This window comes from Acinonyx jubatus, chromosome D4 (genome assembly GCF_027475565.1).
Source record: "Acinonyx jubatus isolate Ajub_Pintada_27869175 chromosome D4, VMU_Ajub_asm_v1.0, whole genome shotgun sequence".
NCBI classification, from domain to species: Eukaryota; Metazoa; Chordata; class Mammalia; order Carnivora; family Felidae; genus Acinonyx; species Acinonyx jubatus.
This window is the reverse complement of record NC_069391.1, coordinates 86,399,987-86,422,988: the sequence shown is the minus strand read 5'-3', so window position 1 is coordinate 86,422,988 and position 23,002 is coordinate 86,399,987. Positions and strand designations below refer to the sequence as shown.

The window sequence follows — 23,002 nt, the reverse complement described above, 5'->3', positions numbered from 1 at the left end:
ATATGAATGCCTGCTGTAGATCGTTTATTCCTAGTGGTAAGTAATTGCAGCTCACCTAGAAAGTGTCTTCAGCGCAGGTAGGCACATTTTTCAGAACACCTGCTCGTTGTATAATTATTGCTGGACTTCTAATCATTCCTCTGATTTATAAAAGGGAGCTGGGGGCGCGGCACCTGGGTGGCTCAGTCAATTGAGAGACCAACTCTTAATTTTGGCTCAGGTCATGATCTCATATCAGGCCCGGCATCAGGCTCCACACTAGCATGGAGCCTGCTTAGGAGTCTGTCTCCCTCTCCCTCTGTCCCTCCCCAGTCGTGCTCTCTAAATGAATGAATGAATAAGTAAATAAATACACAAATAAAAAGGGAGTGGGGAGCAAGTTGTACCATAATCCTCTAAGAAAATGCTTCACTTCCCTGTGTTGTCGTTCAGCCTTGGCCACATCCAATTTCAGTGTTACTGAATCCACGGCACTCTTAGGTAATAAGGAAAAGAACACACTCTTGTCACTGCTAAGAACATATGTGATCAGTCTTCCTGTTAGTATGAATCACAACAGAAGAATTGGATCATTTGCAAGAAGAAACCACAGTCTACTAACAAGCACTCTAACCCTTCAGGCCACAGACGCATGGAATTAACAACAAATTTGACTCAAAACTTTCCTTTGAGCGCCTACTGTATACTAGCACTGTTCCAGGACTTGTGAGTACACTTAAAAAAAAATACAGGACAGAGGCACCTGGGTTGCTCAGTCGGTTAAGCGTCCGACTTTGGCTCAGGTCATGATCTCACAGTTCATGAGTTCGAGCCCCGTATCGGGCTCTGTGCTGACAGCTCAGAGCCTGGAGCCTGCTTCAGATTCTGTGTTTCCCTCTCTCTCTCTGCCCCTCTGCCGCTCATGCCCTCTCTTTCTCTTTCTCTCTCTCTCACAAATAAATAAACATTAAAAAAATTTTTTTAAATACAGGATATAGTGTCTGACCTTAAGGAGTATTTAACCTGAATTTTTCTTTATAAGAAAATCAGTATTCTTTTCATGAGTCCTGTAATGTTGACTTTAAAAAGCTATCCAAAGAGCTCAGCCTTCATTCACCTTTAGAAGAAGGATAACAAAACATTAACACCCAAACTTTATCAGCTCCAAGCCTCTCATTTTCTTGATCACGGGAAGTCTAATCTTTCAGAATCTCTCCTTCCAGGTTATTTCCTGCAGCTTGCAAAAGTGCCTACAAACATCCACAAACACTGAGCTGCAGACTCAGGAGGGTAAGAGACTGCAGCGAAATTGCTTGAGCCTCAGTGTTAAGTGGTTCATCCGCAAACTTTTTCACCTGCCACCTTATTAACAGTTTAAGCACTGACAGTTCCCCCAGAGGTCACACCGTCCTGTGAATGCTAGATATCTAGTCACCCAAAACTGACCTTGAAAACGAGGAGGGTCTAGGAACTTCCACGGTAAAGTTGCTCAGGCCCCATATTGATCTGGACAGCTCACTCATGGGTTACAGACGGCCATTCTCCTTTGGGTCCTTACTCACCACCAGGTTGGTAAGGTCAGGACAGATTTCAGTGGCAATCCCTTTGGTACACCAGGAGCAAGCATTCCAAGAAACATGACGGCCTTGCTGCTGGATTTGACCTCCTTCTTTGTGGTGAGTTAGCTCTCGGGTGCCCCAGTCATTTCTCCCTGTTGTTTGCCCTCCATGGGAGCTATCTCAGTCCATCAGGCATACCGTCTGAAGCCAATATTGGTCAGCATCCAAGACTTGTGTTCCAGGAGGCTCCCTGGCCCCTTTAAAAGTCAGTGCCTAGCTCTCTCACCGGAATCACCTGCGCCCCAGCTGTAACCCAGCCCAGATGCTCTGTTACACCAACACTGGGAATATCACTACCAGGTGAGTGATCACACATGATAGACCAAGGTTCTGGTAAGCACTCTGAAAATGTAAAAAGCCTTCCTGGTGGAAACTTATTTTCACCTATCAATTCCGCAGTTCAGGGGGACATTGGTGTGATTAGAAGGCTGTTTAAAGTGACCAGCCCAAGAGAAATTCATATTAAGTCTACAGTAATGAATGTTTTAGATGCAGCTTTTCTTTTCTCAAAAAGTTGCAAACATTTTATTTCACAATATTATGTGCTCAGAACCAGAAAGCAAGCAGCAATACACCTGCAATAATCTGCTTAAGGGATCTTAGAGATTGAGTACAGCAATTTGGACATAGTTCAGTTTCCAAAGCCCCAGAAAGACGAAGAACATGACAGATAATATTTACTGGGCAGTTTCTATGTGCCAAACATTGTGCTGTTATATCCACGCGTTGTTTCACACGATCAAACATTGCTTTGAGGTAGCTGCTATTATGATTTCTGCCCTACAGATAGGAAAACGGAGGTTAAGAAAATGTCCCAAGCTCCTGAGCTAGTAAGAGACGTGGCTTACATATGAACACCAGGCATCTGCCTCTGACATCTCTGTGCTCATTGCCTCCCATTGGGCTTCATAGTGGGGTTTGGGTTCTGCCAAATTTGGCTTCTAACCCCATTACTCCCTCTACAGGACCACTTAGCCTCACCACCTTGACTGTAAAATGGGGGAACAAAGCCTAGTTCCAAGGATGTGGTGAAGATTCTCTGAACTAACATTTACAAAGGCCCAATGCAGGGTCATCATTACACGAGAGGGCGGAGTTCAGCCCTCATAAGCATGGGGGTGCAGAGGACCCTCCTCCTGCAGAATCCAGTTCTGGGGCACCATCAGCAATCCCAGGTGCATTCAAAGAGGGGCAGCACTGTTACCAGGTGTGATAATGCAATTTGAGGCATGAAAAGAATTCGGGTACTCTATCCACACTGCTGACCTCACCATCACTGACTTCCGGAAAGGAGGCTCACACACACTGCACTTACTTTAATTCCTACCCAGGCTCTTTCTGTCTTTGTCCATCAATGACCAAAGCTGAGTATTTTCTACAGATGCACTCAGGCTTCTTACCACAATGACTCAGAGCACGAAAGCTCAGAGCCCCCACACCCTTACAGGAATTTCTTTTCTAAGACTTGGGTTCTCCTTTAAATGATAAAGATACAGCCAGTCTATGAAATACCTATTCTATTCTTGGTTTGGAATTCTTACGGAAGGTTTGTTTTCAGGTTATACAGGCAGCGGGACACAGAACTACTACGGGTAGCCACTTCTGCAGTTTTGTGCTTAAATTGAAGTGTAATAAGGTGAGAGGAAGAAGGGAAGGGGTTGAGTCCTCGGCAAAAGGACCGAGCCTTCCAGCCAGCTGATGTCCTGGTGTCGTTTCCCCAGAAAAGTGACTGCAATGGAAGGGCCATCTACTACAATCTGCCAGTTTAAGAAAGCCAAACCTCTCTCCATATCCAGTCTGTTCTGGGTTGAGCACCGATACTGAATTTTTATCACTGAGTCCTTACATGCTGATTCATAACTGAATCTATCATTTGTTAATTGAATGCTATTCTCATTTCTATTGTAAATCTGCATAAGTAATTTTCATATAAGGGTTTGTTAGTATCGTATGCATGCCCCATGGACCTGGAAGTCAATGGAGGCCAAGTAGAATCCCCTCTTTTCACATGTAATTGTAGGTAGTTTCCATTGGTCTCTCCTGGGTCTTCAGGGTTCTGGCCGCAGGACTGCCTCATTTTCCCTTGGACTAGACTTCCCTAATGGCCACCATCATCATGATGTCAACATATATTGAGTACTTACCATGCTTAAGATATTGTGAAACTAACAGACATACTTCATGTGAATGACCTTGTCCAGTCCATGCAACTCTGTAAGGTTGTTGTTGTTGTTCCCCCATTTTATAGTTGAAGTTGAGTCATAGAGAGGAGGCTTCTTGCCCACGAATCACACAACTAGAGAGGGCTGGAGCTGGGATTTATAACCATGTCTGTGTGACTCCAAATCCTGACCCCTCGACCGTCCCGCCATATAGACTCTCCCCTGACTAGGACCTGAAAGATACTACATTTACATTGGTTTCATTAAAACTGTGGCCCAATAAATGGCAAGTTACAGACTGTTTACCAAATTATAAGAACATGAATTCAGTCTATAGTGGATGACAATACCTGAATGTGGTGAGTCCAAGCGATTGTCTAAATTAATCAGGTTCAGAAATAAGTGAGCTGCATTCTGAGGAAAAGCAGTAAGTGTGGGGAAATAGGAGCCTCTCTTTTTTATTCTTTTCTGTGTGCCTTTGGGTAAGTAGCTGACTAGCTTCTCTGTGCCTCTGTGCCTCTGGAGTTGTACTAGATACAGTTGAAGGCAGTGTTTTTCAAAGTACATCTCACAAGCCACTAGTGGGTTATAAAATCAACCATAATCTTTAAATTTTAAGGAATTTGGGACACCTGGGTGGCTCAGTCGGTTGAACATCCGACTCTTGATTTTGGCTCAGGTCATGATCTCACAGTTTTGTGAATTTGAGCCCTACATCGGGCTCTGTGCTCCACAGTGTGGAGCCTGCTTGAGATTCTCTCTCTCTCTGCCCCTCCCCTGTTTGCATCCTGTCTCCCTCAAAATAAATAAATAAAACAAAAAAAAAACTTTAAGGAATTAAATAGAATAGAACATAAATATATTTATAGTATCAATGCTATACTATTTATAGTATCAGAATAATAAGGAATAAAAATAAAGCTACTCACATGTAGTAAAAAGTACTTTTTTAAACGTTTACTTATTTATTTTCAGAGAGAGACAGAGAGAGAGCATGAGAGCAGGGGCGGGCAGAGAGAGAGGGAGTGAGAGAATCCCAAGCAGGCTTTGTGCTGTCAGCCCAGAGCCTGACACAGGGCTTGAACCCACAAGCCATGAGATCATGACCTGAGCTGAAATCAAGAGTCAGCACTTACCCAACTGAGCCACCCAGGCGTCCCAGTGAGAAGTACTTCTGATCAGTGTTTTGTTTTGGGTGTGGGGTGTGTGTGTGTGTGTGTGTGTGTGTGTGTGTGTGTGTGTGTTAGGTCACAATGTAAATAATATTCCTTATGGAGGATCATAGTAAAAAAAGTTTGAATAGCACTTGACTATGGTTCTCTACCTCAAACTGGAAGATTCTGTTTAAGAGTTATGATACTTAATAGTAATTCAGGTCATGGCACAAATTCCTCTAAATGGACAGCCAGAATTACACATAGAATTGGGTGAGTCAATGCTAAATTTCCTCCTACTGAACTTTTAATAGAAAAAAAAAAAATCCTCGAGAAATAAGATGTCCACCAAAATGTAAACCCTATAAGAGCCGGATCTATGATCTAACTTGTTTTTCTTTTTCTTTTTCTTAATGTTTATTTTTGAGAAAGAGAGAGACAGAGCATGAGTGGCAGAGGGGCAGAGAGAGAAGGAGACAGAGAATCTGAAGCAGGCTCCAGGCCTTTGGGGCTCAAACCCACAAACCATGAGATGAGATCATGACCTGGGCTGAAGTCGGATGCTTAACCTACTGAGCCACCCAGACTCCCCCATGACCTACCTTCTTAACTGCTGTAACTTTAGTATCAGCAATATTGGTAGCCATTTGAGATTTATTGAACAAAAAATACATATAAATCTGTAAATGAGTAAAGATGAATGAATTCAGATTAAGAAAAAAGAGTTATAATACTTAAGTGACACTCAAATTTGCAGACTGTAATTCTCTATAGTTGATTAGTGGACAGCTCATTGACAAAATTCAGCAGAAAAAAGGAGAGAAAGAGTCAAATGGAATCTAATGATGTTCAGTGTTTTCTTGATACCTGAAGGTATTTCCCCAATAAGTAAGAAGTTAAACACAGTCTGATCGTGAAATAATGTTCTCCCTCTTTAACTCATGATTATTATCAGACTTTCACTGCTTTAACGTGTTCACAAAAGAGACATCTGTTCCTTTCTTCGCTCAATATGGTATGATTCCATGAGGGATACGAAGCCAGGGTAACAACACAATTAATCTCCTGATACTGGCTCTGCATGTCATGATTTGTCAATATTTAGGCAAACCCCTCATGGAACACTTGGTATATTCCTCAGATTCCATTTGCTTCTCAGCTGCACTCCTCTTGTTCGATCCAATATGACAATTTAGTTTAAAAACATGACAATCTAGAGTCCTAAGTAAACGTTGTCACACCTACCCCTTGATCCATCCATCTCTCGATATAGCTGAGAATGTCCATTATCTGTACCAGATCAGACCTTGGCAGTCAATGTGGTGGAATGCCCCTGGAGTTCTCTAGGGTCTCCATAACAAAGCCCTAGTGCACTAATGGTCTCCACAAAGACAAAGATCCCTCCCCAGCACCAAGGAGACACAAGGTCTTGGGAATGAGAACTTGCTGTCTTCATAAAAGCCGCAGTTCCCCAAAACTCAAATCCAAATCCAGAATCCCCAGGGAGCTTTTCAAACACAGATTCCTAACCGCCTTATGTAGACAGTTACATTAAGTACATATTCTAATTTGGTAAGCCTGAGATAGGGCTTAGAAATCTGTATTTTTATTTTTTAAGGACAAACAGTATACATAAGGAAAAAGGTAAAAATCATACCTGTATGATTGAAAAGTTTTTACATAGTGAACATACCCAGCTAATTGATCAGATCAAGAAATAGAACATCCTGGCAGCATATCAGAATCCCTTTCATGTTCTTTTTCGAGACTCTGCCTCTTCTCCCCCCTCCCCACCACCAAGGTTAGCCTGCATCTTGACTTCGAACAGCACAGGTTGGTTTTGACTTTTTTCGAACTTGATACAAATGGAACTATACAATACTTACTTTTCTGTGTCTGGCTTTCTATGCTCAATATCACGTTTGTTAAGTCTATGTTGTCACTATATTTGTGGCTTGCTCATTCTCACTGCTGCTCTGTGGATAGACATTGAGGTTATTTCCAATTAGGGGCTGTTGCAAACAGTGCTGCAATGAACATTCTTATACCTGTCTTTTGGTGCACATCTATATGCATTTCTGTTGGATGCATATATAGGAAAGAAGGTGCTCACGGGTCAGAGACGAGTCCTATATTTAGCTTTAGTAGACACTGCCAAACAGGGTTTCAATATGATTGTATCAAATTGGAATATTTTAAACTATTTCCCAGTTGATTTACCAGGTGTGGTAACCACTGAATGCATGAGCATTTGAAGGCAGCCACGATGTTGACCTCTTTCTACTGCCCCCAATGTACTGGACAGTACCTTACATACGGTAAGAGATCAGCAAATATTGATTTAAATTTGACTTAAATTGATTGAATTACATTTTCCCCAAGTATTAATCAATACATGAGGAACCACAAAGCTCTCACTTCACTTTATTTTCTGATCAGCTTTTCTTAGTTTTATAGAAGAGTATTCCTTTTAAATGAGACAGTAAAAGGAGATATGACCCCAACCAGAGTGGTCATCTGTTTTCCCTTCACAGAGTTTCCCCGCCACCCCCAACCAGCAGAATTGAATTCCGTCAGATGCATCTAGAAAAAAACCCTTAGGGCTAATCTTGGCTCAACCACAGACACATTCTACTATGGATTGAACGTCTGTGTCCCCCATAAAATTCATATACTGAGCCTTCACCCTCAGTGTGACTATATTTGGACAAGAGCCCTCTAAGGAAATAAATGTAAGGTTCTATGAGGTCATAAGAGTAGGGCCCTGACCTGATAAGGTTAGGGTCCTAAAAAAGAGCTTCCTCTTCACTGCCCACCCCACCACACACACACACAGGCACACAAAGAAAATGTCATGTGAGGACACAACGAGAAGGCAGCCAACAGCAACCTGAGGCGAGAACTCTCACCGGAGAATGAGCATGTGGGCACCCTGATCCCAGACATCCTCCTCCAGGACTGGGAGAAAATAAATTTCTGCTGCTGTTTGAGTCACAGTTTGTGGTATTTTGTTATGGTGGCCCAAGCAGACTAATACATACTCCAATGCAATTTACCAAGCATTTAGTGAGCCTACTGGGTTGGAATGCCACCTTGATCTAGGTGTAGATCTAGGTGTTGATCTAGGTGTTTGTAACTAGGTTCCAAAAGAAAAATGGAAGTTAACTTTTGGAGGAATACTCTAGCCAACTATTACAAAGCATCCATTCACTGATTTCCAGGGAAAAGGCCTTCTCATTTCTGCCTCCGTCCAGGAGCTGGACCCTTCACAGTTGGGTTTAGGTGGGTCCAACCAAAATCCACAAGTTCCAACCCAGAGTTGGCAACAGCAGTGGATGATGCAGGCGAGAGCTCCCCAAAAGAATGATTCTATACAGAAAAATCCGTGAGTGAGGACCAAACATGCTTATGTCTAAAATACTAAAGGGTGATTTCAAAACAATACTTACAGTACAATCCCCAATTTTTCTAAAAGTCCATTATCTGTGTATATCCATATACTCATACCTGTAAATAAGAAGAGAAAAAAATGCCTGTATGGGGAAGCAGAGTCTCACCAGATACCAGTAAGACTGGAGATCAGTGGGGCACCTGGGCGACTCAGTCAGTTGAGTGTCTGACTTCAGCTCAGGTCATGGTCTTGTGGTTTGTGAGAGTTCCAGCCCCACACTGGGCTCCCTGCTGTCAGCGCAAAGCCCACTTCAGATCCTCTGTCCCCTCCCCACCTTGCACTTCTTAAAAACAAATAAACATTAAGAAAAAAAGACTGGAGATTACTTAAGCCTTTATGGAAGACAATTTGACAAATAGCTTTCACATTTTAAATGCATGTGCCCTTTGACCCAGTAATTCTAATTCTTGGATTCTTCTTACAGATGTATGAGCATAGAAGCCCAACCTCAAATGTACAATGATGTTTATTGCAGTACTGCTGTTAATGATAATAATAATAATAAAAGAATCTAAATGCTATCAATAATGGAATGGTGAAAATAAATCATGATATACAGTGGAAAACTGCACAGGCTTTAGTGAGAATGCAGAAGGTAGTTCTCTGTATGTACTAATGTGAAAAGCTGCCTATGATGTATTATAAACGAAAAAAGCAAGTCACAGATCAATATTTATAGTATGATCCCATCTGTATAGACAAACTCCCTGTATATGACTCTGTATGGGCAAAAGCACAGGCTATAAGTCTGGAAGAACAGTGCTGGTTATGGTAACCTTTGGAGAGAACAGTGGGGTAAGGGGTAAAGGGTGTGTATGAGTTTGCTAGGGCTGCCCTAAAAAAATACCACAGGCTGGTGGCTTGACCAACCGTAATGCATTTTCTCAGTTTTGGAGGCGAGAAGTCCAAGATCAAGGTGTCCACAGGTTTCTTCTGAGATCTCTTTCCTTGGCTTGCTGATAGCTACCTTCTTGCTGTGTCCTCATGAGGCTTTTTCTCTGTGTATGTCCCCCTGGTGTCTCTCTGTGTGTCCAAATCTCCTCTTCTTCTAAAGATACCAGTTGGACTGGATTAGGGCCCATCCTAACAGCCTCATTTTAACTCAATCCCTTTTTTAAAGACCCTATGTCCACACAGTCACATTCAGAGGTACTGAGGACGAGGACTTCAACATCACGATTTTGAGGGAGACACAATTTAGCCCATAATTGTGTGAGTTCCACATTTCGTCTATCTTGTCTCCATTGTTTAATGATGAGCATATATTTCTGCTGTAATTTTTTATAAATAGGAAAAATTGACTGGAAGACAAATGTTAACAGCAAAATATTAATAGGATTTATCTCTAAGGACTATAGGTGATCTTTATTTCCCCCCGCCTATGGTTTTTAACATTTCTCTCTAATGCTCTTGGATGAACATGTATTACTTTTTAATTAGGAAGCAGAATAAGTGTTATATTTTAATGAAATAAATAAGCCTAACAGCTTCCCCCTTCCAAAGCCTGGGAATTAGACTTGCTCAGAGAAAGTAACCACCTTTGGAAGTGGCTAGTGGAATTTAACAACTTACAGTGACGCTTTGGTCACGATAAGCTATTTGAAACATGCGATCATTCAGGGATGGCGTGTGATTCCTAGGTTGTGCACACCAGCATACCTTCTCTCAATTTTCTCGGTTCCAGAAGCAAAGTGTATCTAGTCTTCAATTAGTAGCCTTTTCAGGCAATTATTCAAATTACAGATTTTCCAAATGAGTAGTACATTATGCCGAAGGTGGAAATTGCACACTTTTTCTTAATTTTACTAAATTTGATTCTTAATCCCAACTCTGATAATGTCCTATTTTTTTCCAAGAGATGTACAATATAGTAATGAAATAATCCCATCACGCTGTGAGATTACCTGCAGAGGAATATGTAAAGAATGAGAAAATAAATAGTTGTGACTCCCCTACTACCTGCTTTGCCTCAGGGTTTAAAGCCCCGTCAGAAAGGCCCATGGGATGTGCTGACTTCTGAGTTCAGCAACTTTTCCTCGGAGTTACGGGAGCAATGTACTGTCAGGTGATGGGTGCAGCAGTCTCTCTCTCAGGGAGCTCCCGTCTACGTGCCCAGGCTTTGAGCAGAATCTCCTAACAAGGAAATTGCTGTATGTTTCCCATGTGGTTATTTGAAGGATGAAGCAATGATGTCTTCCAAAGTAGCATCTTCTTTTTTTCTCCTTTTTCCCTTAGAAGCTGCCTCTAGTGCTGGTAAGAGTGGATTTCCCAGAGATGGAAAACAATCTAAAATAACAAGTAACTGGAAATTTTGAAATTTGTCTTTTTTGTGGTCAGGAATACTGAAAGTTTTCACCCCATGGGGGAGCCACTCAGAATTCCTGACTATTCATTCATCCACTGGAATGTAGCAGACTTGGAAATTCCCAACCTCTCATCTTGTCAGAGATCCATTTCGTCAATATACCAAGTCTTGTCAGCCACAGCAGTTCACGTCTACCCATGCCTTTAGAAATGGGCAGGTCTCTTTTCCCTTCACATTTTTAGTTGTGGTAAGTCAGAACAAACGTTTTGGAGAATGACTGTGAATGGAAGATGAAGGAATGAATGGCTTCCAGAATTACATCACCAAATACGATGTTCCACAAACTCTTTGGCAATAGCAACACTGCATTTACAAATATTTCCTTCCTGTAAAACTAAGCTAAAAGTTGGCTTCCATTAGCAATTTCCTAAAGGCCTATTCCAGTTCTAACCCAACTCTATCCCAACTCTATCCAAGCTGCGAAAATTAACCATGTTTATCTACCTGCTGGGTAAAGAGTGGGAGAGAAAGAAAAATGGCGGGTGGTCAAGTGATGAAGACCTACTTTTGTTCATTCTCTTTCATCTTTCACGTGTACAATCTATGACACTTTGTCCCTAGAGAATAAGAAGTAGGCTCTTTGCTGACTTCTTTGGCAAGACTGGGAAGGTACCTTGTGCTGCAGGATTAGCTGAGGGGGTTCCATGCAACTGAGCGGCACAGTTTAAACGAAAGAAGACAATGGCGCCAGGTGGCTCAGTTGGTTAAGCGTCTCACTCTTCGTCTTGGCTCAGGTCATGATCTTGTGGTTTGTGAGATCAAGCTGTGCAGCAGGCTCTTTGCTGTTGGTGTCAGGCCTGCTAGGGATTCTCTCTCCCTCTCTCTCTCTCTGAAAATAAATAAACATGAAAAAAATTAAAAATAAACGAAAGAAGACAGAGTGAGAAAGGAGAGAGGAGGCTGTGGGGGAGGCATGGACTGGATGCTGGCTACTCTTCCTTGTCCCACCCTGGCAAGCAGTGACATGAGGCCCTAAGTAGTTCTTTCCAGTTGACCAAGCACTCACACACGCAAGAACTCGTCTGGCTTTCACAGCACCCTGTGTTGAAGAAATGGCCAGTATATACAGTAAATACTATTTTGTAACATATCCCATTAGGTTTTCAGGCTTTGGAGTCCCACATTTGGGCCTCAGATCTTAGCTCAGTCACTTCCTGGCTGTGTGACCTTAAGTAAGGTAATTCACTTCCCTGTGCCCAGTTTTTCTCATTCATAAAAGGGTGATAGTAATCATACCTACTTCACAGGATTGAAGTGCAGGTTAAATGAGATAACACAAGTCCTCAGCACACAGTAATCCCTTAATAGAGGTTATCTATTATTTGAAATCAGTGTTTGCTTGTATGGTTTCTGTCTTAGGTATCATGCCGAGAAAGTTCTTTCCTTCCCTAAGATTATATATACACTCGTATTTCCTTTGATGATCTCGTTTTACATTTAAGAATTTTTAAATTTTTATTTTATCGTGCTAAGAACATATAACATGAGATCTACCCTATTAACAAATTTTTAAGTGTAAATGTAGTATTCATAACTATCAGTACAACGTTGTGCAGATCTCTAGGATTTATTCATTTTGCTTAACTGAAACTTTATGCCCACAAATTAGCAACCCCCATGTTCCGCTCCCTCTTGCCCCTGGCAACTGTCATTTCACTCTTTGATTCTATGAGCGTGACTATTTTAGATACCTCATATACATGGAATCAGGAAGTATTTGCCCTTCTGTGATGGGCTTATTTCATTTAGCCTAACGGCCTCAAGGTTCCATGTAATAGTCATGTTTTACATTTAAATCTCTGAATTTATTTGGGCATATGGAATAAGAAAGGAATCTAACTTTACTTTTTGCCAAATGGTTATAGGGCATAATATTTTAAACAAAACCATGTAATACACAATTCACAGCAAAAGTAAAGACAAGGCAATTCTTTCATAATGAGATCAGATCGATTTTATCTTTTTAAAGATAATTTCTATATAGAGTGCTCTTTACAAAGGCTATGAAATTATTAGATTTTCTCAGTTCATCTTAGTTTCCATCATCAAAAAAGCCATATTTATGGATCTTCTCAAAATATTAGCAGAAGAATATTCCAACAGAGAATGGAAATAAAATGAGAAAATTATGACATGCTGGTGACACGAACTAATTCCCGTCTATGGCTGACAGGAAGGAGCTGTAAAAAATTGATACTCCCAAACAAATAAATTAGAAATGGACAAGAAAGATGAAGCAAAAGGAAAATCAGAGTAAAAGCATAAACAGGAAGCAGGAATGAACCTAATCTAAAAATAACACAGTATTTTGTGCATTCATGATGAATGGGCCACAAGTTATCTGTTTCAGTACAGGCTCAAAAAAACATAATCTCAATCCCAAAATGTAAAGTATTTATTAAAAAAAAAGAGAGAGAGAGGGGCACCTGGGTGGCTCAGTTGGTTAAGCATCTGACCTCAGCTCAGGTCATGATCTTCACGGTTCGTGAGTTTGAGCCCCATGTCGGGCTCTGTGCTGACAGCTCAGAGCCTGGAGCCTGCTTTGGATTCTGTGCCTCCCTTCTCTCTCTGCCCCTCCCCTGCTCACGCCCTGTCTCCGTCTCTCAAAAATAAATGACCATTAAAAAAAATTTTTTTTAAAGAGCAGGCAATTTCTTAGAACATAATACACAGAGGCAGATATTTTGGTTGTCTTGCCAGAATCCACTCTCCCCTTCATTCTTCTTAACAGAACCTCAATTTTGTTCAGGTCTCTACCCCTTTGTCATGCAGCACTTGTAACTGAAGGAATCTGATCCCAGAGGAGAACTGATAAGTACAAGCCAACCAGTGATTGGCTCAGGAATGAGTACATGATTGCATTTCAGACACAAGGAGATGGTGGATGAAGACTTCTGGGAAATTTCTTTCTTGGCGTTAATAGAGGCCAGTGAGAGGCCAGTGTCTCTTTCCTGCTAAATGTGAAAAGAAGCTGCAGGTGCTGCTGGCATCGGTCTTCAAACCACGAGGGAAACAAGCCTGAGGACAAACCAAACATATGAGAGAAAAAGAGCCAGATGGTTGAAAAGAAATGGATTGAAAACCCTGATCACACTCCACCTGAAGCCTACACTCCTCTAGACATCTACCCATAGAAGCTTCATTGCTTACCAGTTTGATCCTGGTGTCTGATATTTGCAATCCAAAATGTGTTGATACATACTCCCTCAAGTGTATGAAAAGATGCTCTTTTTAGGGGCACCTGGGTGGCTCAGTCAGTTGAGCTCGGGTCATGATCTTGTGATTTGTGAGTTCAAGCCCCACATCAGGCTCGCTGCTGTAAGCCTGTCAGCACAGAGCCCACTTAGGATCCTCTGTCCCCCTCTCTCTGTCCCTCCCCCACTTGTGCTCTCCTCAAAATAAATAAATATTAAAAAGAAAGAAAGAAAGCATGTTATTTTTCCTAAACTAGTCCTCTAAATCAAATTGAGAATGTATACCAACATGCCCTCTCCCATTCAACCATCCGTACCACAGATAACTCTTGAGCACATATTTATTATCTGCCAGCCTACTGTGCTAACTTCTGGGAATGGAATGATGTAATGGTGACATAATAAGGGCTATAAAGACTAATTTCTACTGTGGGAAGGAGATCTAACCCATTCTGGGAGCAAGAGGCCTCCCTAGGGAGATCCATTTAAATAGACACATGAAGAATGAGGAGACATTTGCCAGGAGAAAGAAGATTGAGGGGGAAGGATATTCCAGGCAGAGGAGAGAGCATATGTCACACATACTGGGAGCAAAACGAGTCCAGTAGAGCTGGGGCTGAGATAACCAAGTGGAGAACAGGATGACATGAAGTTGAGAAACAGAAAGAGGTCTCCCAAGCCACATGAAGACTTTCGAGCCTTAGCCTTACAGTTATGGGATAACCTAAAAGAATTTTAAGCAGGAGTGATGTAATGTACTTGCACTATGGGGCCCCTGGGTGGCTCAGTGGGTTAAGCCTCCGACTCTTGATCTCAGCTCAGGTCTTGATCTCAGGGCCGTGAGTTCAAGCCCTGTGTTGGGCTCCGCACTGGGCGTGAAGCCTGTTTGAAACAAAGCAAAACAAAACAAGTATGACAAGAGGTGGACAGTGGATTGAAAAGGGGCAGTGGCAGATGCTAGAAGCCATGTTAGGAAGCACAAACAGTAGTCAAGGTGACAGACGATGATGGCTGGGAACAGATCAGCAGCTATGATGGAAAAAGAAGTATACTGACAGGAGAAATGTATAGGAAATGTAACCTATGATATTTTCTGATAATTTAGATATGAAGGATAAGGAAAAGAGAGGAGTAGAGAATGAACCCCAGGTTTATGACTTCTACAACTCAGTCAAAGACAGTGCCATTGGATGGAACCACTAGGCTTGAAGGGAATAAGCGATAATGAGTTCAGTGTGGAGCCTGTTTTGTTCAATACTTTGTTAAGGAAATGTTCAAATATACAGAAAAGTTGAAAGAAGTGCACATGTTACACTCATATATCCACCACCTAGCTCCTCTAGTTAATGTTTTGTTATGTTTTCTTTACAACATCACATATCAATCCATCTCATCTTCTGATGCATTGCAAAGTAAGTTGCAGAAATTAGCACTTTTAACCTTTAATCCCTTCAGCATGCATACTATCAATAAAATATTTGTTTACGGCTCTTGATTTCTTTTTTTTAAAGACAGACTTCCATGTGCAGCACCTCATTTGGATGTGTCTGGAGTCTCAGAAACTTGACTACCCTACATTCTCCTACAAACGGACCTGGAGAGTTTACTGGGAGGTTCTAGCGGGGGATCGCAGCTACCCGCATACCCTTGACCCAAGAATGGTGCTCCTCTATTGGGGAAGGTCGTCCTCTTCGACCCAGTGTACAGCTTTGAGAGGGATGCACATGGAGTGGTGAGGGAGGAGGAGGACACCTACCTAGCCAGCCACATCAGCTGAATCAACACTGGCAATCAATGGGGTGACAGATGTTGCAGCCAGAGAGCTCTCACATCCTACGGCTCTTTTTGAGGCAAATTTACATGAAGTGAAATGCCCATATCTAAGTGTACAATTTGATGAGTTTGGAAATACACACCTGTGTAACCTAAACCCTTATCGTGATACAGAACACTACCACCACTATGGAAAGTTATTTTATGCAACTTCCCAACAGTTTCACCCCCCCAATACTCCAGAGGCAACCACCGTTCTGATTAGTGTTCACTACAGATTAATTTTTCACCTGTTCTAAAATTTCATTAAAATTCAAAGCACAGTATTTAATCTCTTGTGTTTGGCTTCCTTCACTCAGTATAATGTTCTTGTGATTCATCCATGTTGGTACATGGATCAGTAGCTCATTCCTTTTTGTTGCTGAGTAACATTCCAATTGTACGAATATTGCTATTAATTTTGTTTGCCCTCTCTGTCTAACGTAACTCTTGTCCTCTATTCTTGCCCTCTTTATGTTAATTGGATGGTTTTTAGAATTCCATTATAATTCATCTATTGGCTTCTTTCATATACCTCTTTGTATCATTTCCTAGTGATTGCCCTAGAAATTAAATAGACATCTTAAACATCTCTTAACTCTATTTAGATCCAATATAGTATTATTTTATGTAAAATGTGTGAATCTTATACCTCTTAATGTCCACTCACCTCCTTTGTCTTTGATGTTATAGCTGTCATTTGTATTCATCTGTGTTGACAATTTTTTTTTCTTTCAACACTTCAAGAACATCATTGGCCTCCGTGATTTCTGATGATGTGTCCACGGTTATTGGAATCTTTGTTCCTCTATATGTAATGTATCATTTTCTTCTGAAGGCTTTCAATATTTTCTCTTTATCTTTGGTTTTTAAAGTTTGACTATGATATGGCTAGACATGATTTTATTTGTATTTACCCTGACTCGGGTTCTTCTTGAATCTCTAAATATGTCCTTTAGCAAATTTAGGGACATTTTTGCTTTTTATTTCTTTACATAAATTTTAGGCCCCATTTTCTCTTTATTCTCCTCCTGGGGCTCCAATTACATATGTTAGACCTTTTGATATTGTTCCACAGGTACCTGTGACTAACTCACTTTAAAAATATTTTTCCTTTCTTTTCTTCAAATTGGATAGTTTTGATTGCTGTATCTTCAAATTAACAGAGTCTTCAGCCATTTCTATTCTGCTGTTAAAATCTCCAATACATTTTAATTTAAGACACTGTATGTTTTAGTTCTAGAAGTTCTATTTTGTTTTACTTCACAACTTCTTATTTCTACTGAGATTTTCTGTGTTCTATAATGAGAACGTTTTCATTTGTCTCCATGAGTTACTATAATAGTTATAATACCTATTTAAAAATATTTATCTGCTAAATCCAACATCTGAGTCATTTTAAGGTTGATGTCCATTGTTTCTTTTTCTTAGTATAGTATTTTTACTATACTATATAGTATACTATAGTATACTATACTATACTTTACTAAATATATATAGTATATATATATATATATATAAAGTATACTATACTATACTTTACTAAATATATATATTTCTTAGTATAGTATTTTTTTCTTAGTATAGAATCACATTTTCCTATTTCTTTGTAAGTCTAGAAATTTTGGATATTATGTGGACACTATGAACCTTGCAGAGGCTCTAGATTCTGTTATATTCCTTTGAAGAGTGTTGATCTTTTTTGTTTTATCAGGCAATTAGCTGAGCTCCATGTCTAAAGAGTGCCTTTCCTTCAATGGACAATAGCTGAAATCTCTCTTCAATACTTCTAGCCTCAGCTAGTCTTCTTGGAGTCTATCTCAAGTGAGGATGTCAAGAAGGTATTTAGTTGAATACATGGATTTGGAGCTCAGGAGCAAGATTTGGACTGAAGATGAAACACTGAGAGGAATAAACATAGAGATGGTAGATGAAGCCAAAGGCTACCATAACACAAACTGGGTAGTTTAAACCACGGAAACTTATTTTCTCACAATTCTGGTGGCTAGAAGCCCTAGACCAAGGTGTTGATCACGTTGGTTTCTTCTGACATCTGTCTCCTTGTCTTATAGGTGGCCATCTGTGTCAAAATCTCCTCTTCTTATAAGGACACTAGTCAGATTAGGGCCCACCTTAATGGGTTCATTTTAACTTAATTACCTTTTTAAAGACCTTATCTCCAAATACAGTCACATGATCATGCACTGGAGGTTAGAATTTCAACATAGGAATTTGGGAGGGGACACAATTCAGGCCAAACAGAGTATATTAACAAAGGCCAAAGGAACTGCAACATTTGAAGTTCAGGAAGTGGAAAAAGACAGCAAAAGAGACTTGAAAATTTTTGCCAAGAGAGAAGGAAAGTAATCAGGAGAGTATCCCAGGTGCCAAGGGAAGAAACAATTTCCAGGAGGGCACGGTCAACATCAACCACTGCTATGAAGTTAAACTTGACAGGGACTAAAAGCCATCCAATGGGTTTAGTGGAAGACAAATCATGGATGACGTTGGTGAGAACTGTTGCAATGGCATGGTAAGAAGTCTGATTAAAATACATTGCGGGTGAACAAGAGAGGAGCCTGGGTGGCTTGGCTGGGTGAGCATTCGACTTCGGCTCAGGTCATAATCTCACAGTTTGTCAGTTCAAGCCCCTCTCTGCTGTCAGTGCAAAGCTTGCTTTGGATCCTCTGTCTCCCTCTCTCTCTGCTCCTCCCCCACTCATGCTATCTCTCCATCTCTCTCAAAAATAAACATTTAAAAATAAAATAAAATACATTGAGTAGTGAACAAGAGAGGAGCAAACAAAGGCATTTTACTTTCCCAGGGTTAAAAACCGACAGGAGAAATAAGAAACATGTTGGGCTTCATTGTGGCATTTACTGCAGATTGGCTCATTAAACCCCCACTCCAACTTCCTTTCTGCTTCCTTTACTGTACTACATTTACGAATTCATTGCATCAATATTCACTGAGTGCCTAATAAAGAGCGTGGAGTACATCTATGAACAAAACAAATACCCCTGCTCTCAGGGACCTTACATTCTTGTGGAGAGAGATTAGAAGCATTAAACACAATAATAATAAATATACTGTAATTAAACACAAATGATTAACTATAATATACATAGTATATTAGAAGGTATAAGCACTGTAAAAAAAAAAGTGATCAGACTAAGGGGAATGGGAATTTCAGGGGATGGTGACGGGAGAAAAGTTGCAGTATTAAATACAAATAATGGGAGATAAATTTAATGGAAAATGTGCATGATTTCTATACTTAGAACCAACTTAGAAATTTTAAAAGAGCAAATGCATGGAGAAATATACCATTGTGTGGGTTTTTTCCATACCAACAACAAATTCTGCAACTCTTTACATAACAACTGGGTGTCCAGTGATTCAATACAATTCTGACACTAAATTTACAGAGTTAGCATTAGACCCCACTGCTTAATGGCTCAGTCTGCTCCCATCTCAGACACTAATCAAAGTCCCCAGGCTCCCATACCTATGACTGATTTGCCACAAATTGGTAGTTCCCACAGGTTTGATAATTTGCTAGAATGGCTCACAGAACTCAGGAAGTCACTTTTCTTATTATCACTGGTTTATTATAAACGATACAAATGGCCAATCAGATGAAGAAGTACATAGGTCACAGTCCAGAAGGGTCCTGAGTAAAGGAACCTCTGTCCCCAGGGAGTTGGGAGTAAGGCACACTCTGGGTACATAGATGTGTTCACTAATCTGAAAGCTCTCCAAACCCCATAGTTTAGAGGTTTATATGGAGATTTCAATACATAGGCATGACTGATTAAATCATAGGCCATTGGTGATTAACTCAGTCTCCAGCCCCTCTCCCTTCCCGGGATGTCCGTTAGACACGGCGGGCAGATGTTCAGGAGACATGGTGTGGGTAGGTGGAGAAGGAAATTTGCAACCCTCTAATCATGACATGGTCTTTCTGGCAGCTTATCCCCATTCTGAAGTGTTCTGGTGGCTCCCAGGACTTTAAGAGACAAAACAGATGAACATAAGGGAAGGGAAACAAAAATAATATAAAAACAGGGAGGGGGACAAAACAGAAGAGACTCATAAATAGAGAGCAACCTGAGGGTTGCTGGAGGTGTTGTGGGAGGGGGGATGGGCTAAATGGGTAAGGGGCACTAAGGGATCTACTCCTGAAATCATTGTTGCACTATATGCTAACTAATTTGGATGTAAATTTAAAAAAATAAAAAATTTTTAAAAATTATAAATAAATCAGAAAAATAAATAAATCTCTCAAAATAAATAATCCTAACAGACTAATTTTTCTAGAAATTGAAAATCTAATTTTAAAATTTATATGAAAATGAAAGTTGTAGAATAGCCAAGATGATCTTGAAAAAAAAAGTACAATGAATTGGAAGATATCAAGTACTTAATTTTAAAATTTATTGTAAAGCAAGGGAAACATTTCCCTTATGTGCACCTGAGGCCTGACATCTGTTCCCCACACAAAGGTATTTTTTGTGCAGTAAGAGAACATCATAGAGATAACCTAAGTAAATCAAAGCCTTCCCAAAGATGCCAGTTGTGATGTTATCACATCATCCACAGTAGAGAACACAGCCAAAGCAACAAAAAGTTCTTGGTCTCAGAAGAAAATTACTGGCCTACTGTAGATTTATTTTCAATTCTGTTTACCTTAATCCAATATTTCTCAAAGTGTATCCCTTGGTAATGATGTTTCACAAAAAGAAAAAGAGGGAAGAAAGAAGGGAAGGAAGGAGGAAGGGAGGGAGGAAGAAGGGATAGAGGGAATTCTTTTATTTTTTTAATTTACGTCCAAGTTAGTTAGCATATAGTGCAACAATGATTTCAGGAGTAGATCCCTTAGTGCTCCTTACCCATTTAGCCCATCCTCCCTCCCACAACCCCTCCAGCAACCCTCAGTTTATTCTCCATATTTATGAGTCTCCTCTGTTTTGTCCCCCTCCCTGGTTTTATTTTATTTTTGCTTCCCTTCCCTTATGTTCATCTGTTTTGTCTCTTAAAGTCCTCATATGAGTGAAGTCATAGATTTTTGTCTTTCTCTGACTAATTTCACTTAGCATAATACCCTCCAGTTCTATCCATGTAGTTGCAAATGGCAAGATTTCATTCTTTTTGATTGCCGAGTAATACTCCATTGTATATATATACCACATCTTCTTTATCCATTCATCCATCAAGGGACATTTGGGCTCTTTCCATACTCTGGCTATTGTTGATAGTGCTGCTATAAACATGGGGGTACATGTGTCCCTTCAAAACAGCACACCTGTATCCCGTGGATAAATGCCTAGTAGTGCAATTTCTGGTGGTTCTATTTTTAACTTTTTGAGGAACCTCCATACTGTTTTCCAGAGTGGCTGCACCAGTTTGCATTCCCACCAGCAGTGCAAAAGGGTTCCTCTCTCTCCGCATCCTCGCCAACATCTGTTGTTGCCTGAATTGTTTATGTTAGCCATTCTGACAGGGGTGAGGTGGTATCTCTTTGTGGTTTTGATTTGTATGGGAAGAAGGGAATTCTTAACCAAACAAATTTGTGGCAATAAATCAAAATTTGTTGGACTCAGGACTTCTCAGAACCTTTAATATGCTAATGTGCACTGTAAGTCTCCAAGATGGCAAAGAATAGAACTTTATGTTTGAAACCCTTTTAAAAATTCACCAGTGTTCAATGGAACAACATACTTTGTGAAATGCTATCTCAGGCCAATGGCAAAATGCTACAAATATAAATTTATCATTTTTTTCTGACTCGAGAATGAAGAGCTAATCTTTAGGCTTATGACGGCACACTTTATATTTTAGTGATACGAAGCATCTACTTTTTAACAAACAACAACAACAACAAAAGCCATAGGCTGAGCGGCTAGATGTGCTTTCTTCTAAATATCTGTGTGAAGTTGGGCTAGTATCACGTTAATCCTCTCCAATCCAATTTCTTCCCTACAGCTGTAAAAGCAGAAATCCCCTAGTTACAGAGTTCTTTGTGTTGGCCAAATATAAATGTACTTGAATGACATTGAATTAAAGAGAATACAAGTGTTAGGATGGAAATCCCCAGACTGTCTGGTTAGAAATTCCCTGCAAATGTCCTGGTTCTTATTCTTTGAGTACTGACCACATTATGACCTTGGGCTTGGTTCCAGTGCCCTACAGACAGAATGAGCCCAAAAGTGCACGTTGCTGGGCAAAGCCACCAGAGATGGGGCAAGTCCCCAAAAACAAAGAAGCGTCCACTTTGTGGGCCTTCCCACCCACAGCTGGCACAGGCTCAAATGTTCCCTCCTCAAACAGGCTGATGGGAATAGTTGTGGGCGAAAAGAAGCAAGGAAGGATCTTTAAAGAATCTACAATGATGAGTCAGTCGGTTAGGCATCTGACTTTGGCTCAGGTCATGATCTCATGGTTCATGGGTTCATCAGGCTCTGTGCTGACAGCTCAGAGCCTGGAGCCTCCTTTGGATTCTGTGTCTCCGTCTCTCTCTGCCCCTTCCCTGTTCATAATCGGTTTCTGTCTCTCTCCCAAAAATGAATAAACATTAGGGGCACCTGGGCGGCTTAGTTGGTGAAGTGTCTGACTTCGGCTCAGGTCATGATCTTGCAGTTTTTGAGTTCAAGACCCATGTCAGGCTCTGTGCTGACAGCTCAGAGCCTGGAGCCTGCTTCAGATTCTGTGTCTCCCTCTCTCTCTCTCTCTCTCTCCTTCTTTCTCTGCCCCTCTCCTACTCACACTTTGTCTCTCCCTCTCTCAAAAATAAACTTTCAAAACAATGAATAAACATTTTTTAATTAAAAAAAAAAAGAATCTACAGTTATAACCCCCTCCCCCCAATCCAGATGATTAGCCCTAGAGGGAAAATTTGAAAAAAGACCTTAGAGTTGGTGAGAGTCCATGCTCCGAAGTATCTTTCAACATATATTGTTTTCTTCTTCTCTTGATAGAGTGAATTCCATGAATTAAACATTCATTTAACATACGTTCATTTTAGAAAATTGGAAATCTCTCTAGTAAGGCTAATCAGCTATTTAACCTTCGTCTGGAGTGTGACTTTACTCCATCAGGACACTTTTCTCTTAACAGCTGAAATTATTTGCACACAGAATAGGATCATGATGGGCAGTACAGGGAGGGTAAGACCCTTGGGGGAGGAGTGCAGTCACTGGAGGAGGACATGGCAAAGAACATGTATGTGACTCATACAATCACAGAGAAATACAAAAGTGGAAGGTG

At 40.6% G+C, this 23,002-nt stretch overlaps 1 long non-coding RNA gene across 1 annotated transcript; it reads right to left on the bottom strand.

Annotated features, from left to right (window-relative positions):
• Window positions 1-2,035: 2,035 nt before the first annotated feature.
• Window positions 2,036-17,159, bottom strand: LOC113594254 (uncharacterized). The gene is made up of 3 exons (XR_003414593.2): window positions 11,344-17,159; window positions 8,364-8,421; window positions 2,036-6,890 (listed from the first exon to the last, which is right to left on the bottom strand). It is a non-coding gene; the product is annotated as an uncharacterized LOC113594254 (long non-coding RNA).
• Between the last annotated feature and the right edge of the window lie 5,843 nt (window positions 17,160-23,002).